Source organism: Mastigoproctus giganteus, chromosome 6 (genome assembly GCF_048544385.1).
Source record: "Mastigoproctus giganteus isolate SK-2022 chromosome 6, ASM4854438v1, whole genome shotgun sequence".
Lineage (NCBI taxonomy): Eukaryota > Metazoa > Arthropoda > Arachnida > Uropygi > Thelyphonidae > Mastigoproctus > Mastigoproctus giganteus.
Genome location: NC_143580.1, coordinates 1,820,932 through 1,827,413, shown reverse-complemented (window position 1 = coordinate 1,827,413; position 6,482 = coordinate 1,820,932).

The following is a 6,482-nucleotide window of genomic DNA, read 5'->3' as shown; positions in this document are numbered from 1 at the left end:
GAGACTCAACCTTTGGTGACAATTTTTGAATTGGTAGGTGTGGGATTACTTTCTAAAATAATGGGATTATTTTGAAAATAAATAAATCTAATAGTTTCATTATGATTTTTAACACAACATTGTCTGTGTATCTATTCTTTTTAGCTAATGATCTAATATATTCCAATAAGAGAATTACAGATGGCAGAAAGGCTATCGGCATGTTAAACTCTGTTCTGTGGAGCAAAAATATCCTAAATAAAACAAAGAAACTTATATTTCAAACGATTGTACAGTCTTCTATTGTATGGAGCGGAAACCTGGACATTGAATAGGCAAGTGGAAAACAAATTGCTCTCCACCGAAATGGGTTTTTTGAGACGCTCAGCAGGAACTTCTAGAAGAGACAGAAAACGGAATGAAGACATAAGGGAAAAAATGGAAGTGAAAAAGACTGTTATTGACACCATCAAAGAAAAGCTTTTAACATGGTATGGACATGTAAAACGGATGCAAGAAAACAGATATCCAAAGGCTATCCTGGAATGGATACCTTCTGGAAGAGAGAAGAGGAAGACCTAGGAGGACATGGATGGATGGAGTACGGGAATGCATGACAGCCCGAGGCTTAACCGACCAAGACACCTTGAACCGCAATTTATGGCGGGAAAAAAATTCCTAACAAGAAATAACTTTCAGGCTGAGGAAACCCATTGTAAATGGAAACACTCCTCTTGAAGAAGAAGATCTAATATATTCTGTCTCCTCAGGTTGTCACCACAATCCATTTTTAATACCCTATGGACAAATGGCGTCTACCTAATTTTGGCCTTAGTTGTTGATGCACCAATAAAACTCAAAATGAGCAAACAAACATATGCCCTGAGAAAACAAAAATGAGATTAAGAGTGTGTTATAGGCTAAATAATTAATATAATGAACAGCTATACAGACAAAGTGGTTTGGTAAATCAGTGTCTTAAAATACAGCATTTGAACTTTTCAGATATTGACTGGAACTTGTGGATTGGTCATTCTGTCTGTATTTATTGGATGAGTGTTTTTTACGGCAGTATGTTAGAGAGAAAACAAGAGAAATCAGCACTCAGATGTTACCAACTGCAAATTATAAATGGGAAGCATTCAGTGGAATAGTCACAGATGCTACTAAGCATTTCATATTCAACAAAGAGATACTAAATAGATATCAGATGAACTGATGAAACTAGAGGCAGAGAAGAAAAATAAATGGGATGAATATAAATTAACAGGGGTCAAAAACACCTACAGTAAGTACAAACTAGTTTGCAATCAAATTACTAAAGGATTAGGCAGGCTAAGGCAAAGTTTGAGAAATCTTTGGCTAAGAATGCAAAGAATTCTTTGCTAATGTTAACTCTACAATAAAATTTATAAATTGCATTGGCCCACTAGATATGAATGGAACTACTATTGATGATCCTGTCCAGGTTGCTGATAAACTGAATAAATATTTTGTATCTACATTTACCTGTGAAGATGTTTTTAGGGATGGGAGTACCAGAAATAAATCAAGTACAGTAGACTGTCAAAATAACAGCATCCTCAATAGCAGAACATTCATGCTAACGGCACATTGAGATCAGATGTTTACATATAGCTCAGATGTCTTGCAGTGCAAAAAAAAGAAAACCGCAAGTCACATGATTACTGTATTTGTTTACGCTCTCCATTTTGAAAGTGAATTCTGTGCTGATATCACAGATTATACTGCTGTTTTACATTTATTTTAAATTAAAAATCCCTCACTATGGCTCCTAAAGTTAATAAACCTCATACAGAAAAGAAAAGAAGAACAACATTAAAGCTTAGTGACAAACTTTATATAATCCAAACTATTACATTATGGTCACCCGGAAAGTTATTTCATATGCCCGTGTGTATTGTTTCTGTAAACTGCATGTGTTCTCTGGTCGATTTGCTTGTTTATCTGGACAAAAAATCCCAGTTTATGGTGGAGGGGGGGAACCTTGCTATCTATGCCTGAGACCGACTAACTCAGCCGAGGAGTGATAAAAGCCCATAAAATTCCTCATGTCATCAATGGGATTCAAATCCGTTCGTTTTCCACACCCATTGTGGTGAGGATGGTGACATTATTACTTGCTACCCATGCAGACTAAACTTGATATAATAATGAAAATAGAATGGGGCATAAACAGGAGTGTATTAATATCAAAATATAACGTTGAATCTTCAACATGTTTATGGTTTTTATGTGCAGTTAATAAAATTGCATTCTTAATATCTCTATTTCTTATTTAGCCTCATTATCTCTGCATTAAATATATTAAAAATAAAACTTTGTAGATAACATAAAAATCAAAATACTTTGAATCCCCGAAAGAGCCATTATTCTGAAAGTCTATTGTAATAACTGGAAGCTAAATGATTCTGTAGTAACTGACAAGAAAGTGGAAGAGAAATTGTTGAAGTAAAAATAAACCCCCTAGCGGTGATGAAATAACCAATAATTTTAAAAGTAGCAAAAGATATAAGCAAACATTTGCCCATGATTATGAGGGCATCCTAGAAGTTGTCAAATCTCTCTTATTCAGAAAAGGAGTATGAAAGGGTGAAAGAGTCATTACAGACCTGTAAGCTTAACTTCTGTTCAATAGAAATAATAGTAATAGTGGTTAAAGCAGTATTGCAAGATCATCTTGACAAGAATGTGGTTTATGGAAATCAGAGCATGGATTTGCTAAGAGGAGAGCTTATCTTGTCTTGCCAATCTGTGATGCAGTAACAAAGGAACTACAGTAGTTGCAAAAACTAATTTTGACATCTGATACTTATATTTGATGTACTGTTCCACATGAACAGTTGCTGTACAAACTGGAACAGTGTGGCATTATAGACAAGTTACTGCTGTGGATAAAGGGATGGTTGAGTATCAGAAGATAGTTTGGTTATAAATGGGCACTGCTCATCTTGGACTAATGTTATGTCCCTTAGGGTTCAGTGCTGGGCATCTTATTATTTTCTATATTTATTAATGATATTGATGAAGGCACATAAATAAGATATGCTGTTTTCAGTCACTAAAAGGTTGGAAGGGTGGTTAATGGCAGTGATAAGGGTATGTTACTGCAAATAATATGAATAAAGAAATTAGGCAGGCAGTTGAGGTTTAATTGCAACATTTATAAATGCAGGTACAGCATATGGGCAGCAGTAATCCCAGAATAACATACTGATTGAGTGATCCAGCTGATATGTTATTCTGAGTAGTGAGAACAAAAGATTATGAATCAAGAAGAAATTTACAATCTGGCATGTTTTTTCTGAGTAGCAAAAGATATTTCATGTATTCACTTCAAAAGATATGCAATCTAATTGTTAGGACAGCCCATAGCCTTTTGTAAATGATATACAGTAATTTTTCCAGTGTGGACAAGTGATCATCCAGTTGTATACTCAGTGATCACTGAATAGTGACAACCCCATCTGTAATAGATTATGCCACATAGCTTGCAGTATAAAAAACCAAGCAGCTTCATATGCTAAAGCAATGGCAATTTGCATCTGGTTCTGCAAATCAAAGTGATGAAGTAGCAGTTATGGGACATAAAGATATTACAAAGTTTCAGAGGGGTTTGATTGTAGGAGCTTGTGCATCGGATGCTTCCATATTGGAAACAGCATGTCTTGTTGGTTGCTCACAGCCCACTGTGGTTCTACAAAGAATGGTGTTAGACACCATTCTTTGTAGAACCACAAAGAATGGTGTCGGACAGGTCAAACCACCTCTGCTGACAGAATTGTAAAGGATTACACAAGGTGGATTTTTGTGGGGAGCTTAGGGTGCAGCACATTGTACAGGCTAAATGGCAGGTCACTTTGTGACAGTTAATATTGCAATACAATATGGAGAATGCAAGAACAATATTCCAAATGACCATGCATTGAAAACTCACCCATATGGAGTTCCACAGCAGATGACCCAACAGCACCCTCTCCTCACCTGATCATTGTTGACAGCAAATGCTGTGGTAACAACATGCTGGTTGGACACTAGAGGACTGGAAACAAGTGAGCTGTTCAGATCAGTCAAAATACCTGGTACAACATGCTGACAGACACCTTCATGTTTGGTGCAAGTAATGTTAGCTCAGGACCCATCATGCTTGGTGCCCACTATCCAGGCATGTTGCAGTGGTTGCTTAATATGGGGAATGTTTTGCTGGCAAGAAGTAGGGACTCCCTGGTGCATATAGACTGACATTTTTCTGATGAGGTCTATTGGCAGCTCTTAGGATACCATGTACACCCTGCCATGTTGCATTTTCCTCAGAGAGAAATAGGATCTTCCAAGATTATAATGTGCTGTGTCATTGGAGCCACACTGTGCACAAGTGGTTCAAGGAACTCATTGAAGATATCATTCATCTTGATTGGCTTAGAGATTTGTCTGACCTCAATCTTATTAAACACCTGTTGGATTTTTGTGATGGTAAGCAAAGCATATGGACACAAGTGTCATCTATTTTGACAGTGTGGAAAGCCTTCACAAGATGCATGGCTACAAACATCTGACATCTAGTGGAATCAATGCCTAGGTGAATAGTGGTTATCGGTGTAAATGGTGGCCAAACCCAGCATTAGGCAGGTGGTCATAATTCAGTAATCACTGAGTGTATAAGGCAATGTCTTAAAGTTCTGCATACATGTGTGTAACTCTCACTTTAAGAAGGATGTGGATCCCTTTGAGCAAATGCAGAGAAGCACAATTGGATTAGTCAACAAAAGGGTACTTTTACCACAAAAGGCTTCAATTCTGTGCGCCTCCGTAGCCAGGTGGGAAGGAGCAGCAGTGCGTAGCAGCATACGCTTCTTGATTAGACTGGGGTTAGAGCCTGTCACCACCAAATACGGAGGATGCGGAAAGGTCAGGGAATGACCACCGCATATTCCCGGAGCAATATGGCCTTAGTTGCTAATGCTCCTAAAAACCAAATAACAAGCTTCAATTCTGCAAATTGCAGTGCAGGGAAACTAGGCACCTCCAAGGAGATCTGATTGTAGTGTTCAAGATTTTAAATTAATTGAGTAAGCTTAATGTTCATAACTTCCTTACTATTTGTCAGACCAACACTCATAAGGGGATGATACAAAAGTTGGCAGGGTTGTCAAGGACACTACTGACACTATGCTGCTGCAACGGGATCTGGAAAGGTTGAGCAGATGGGCTGAGGGGTGGCAAATGAAGTTTAACATTGACAAATGTAAAGTACTACATATGGGAAACAGCAACCCCAGAGCAATGTATCAACTCGGTGGTACTGCACTGACAGTGGGAGAGAATGAAAAGGATTTGGGGTAATTCTGCAGCAGATATGAAGTTCTCTGAACAGTGCAGATGGGCTACAAGAGTAGCTCATGGTGTTTTGTCAATGATATACAGGAATTCTAGCAGGGATAAGGAGGTGATTATTCCCTTGTATAAGGCAATGGTCAGGCCACACCTGGAGTACTGTATACAGGTCTGGAGGCCTCATTTCAAGAAGGATGTAGAGCTGCTCGAATGAGTACAGAGAAGGGCAACAAGACTAGTGAATGGAACAAAGGGGTGCTCTTACGAAGAAAGGCTTAACTTTTGCAAATTACAGTGTCCGGAGACTAGGCACCAGCGAGGTGATCTGATAGAGGTGTATAAAGCCTTTAATGGTTTGAGCATGCTCAATGCTGATGGGATTCTTCCTCTTGCTCAGAATAATCACCTGAGAGGGCATAAATTTAAATTGAGGAAAGACAAGATGTAGGATAGACATGTGGAAATTTGCCTTTAGCCAGCGGGTAGTTGGTTGGTGGAACAGACTTCCATCCCTTGTCGTGGAAGTTGATAGCCTAAATAAATTTAAGGCTCGGCTGGACAGATATTTCAAATGAAAGGAGGGGTGAAGTGGAAGTGTTTTTTTTGTTTTTTTTTGGCTGATGCTGCATAAGCTTGCTTTCCTGCATCATATGCCTCTGCTAATGCTAATCAGTCAGACTTCTATACAACAGGAATGATAAAATTAGCAAAATTTTCAGATTTTTTTTTTTTTTTTATGTAAATGCAATTTGGCTATACTGTTTGTTTGCAATCTGGCTATACTGTTTTTTTGTCCATTGGTGTACAGAGGGTTGCCAGGTTTTAAAAATCCCAAAGTAGGACAGCGCCCTGGTGGGAAGCGGGATCCAGGATCCAGAAGCTTCACCCGCAGGGGAAAGCTTTTAAAATTAGTAAAGGAATACGGAAATAACATTTTACAACGATTTTGATACATTTTGCTTTAATGAAAGACGAAGAAATATTTTTATTAACTATAATAATACTGATTCTGATAATATAACATTACATTTTTTGATTACTTTTTGCACATTTTACAAGGGTACATTACTTTTTATATTTTCAAAAAAATGTTGAACGATCTTTTTGGAATTCAGTTATTAATAATTCTGCTTTAATTAGTTTTACAG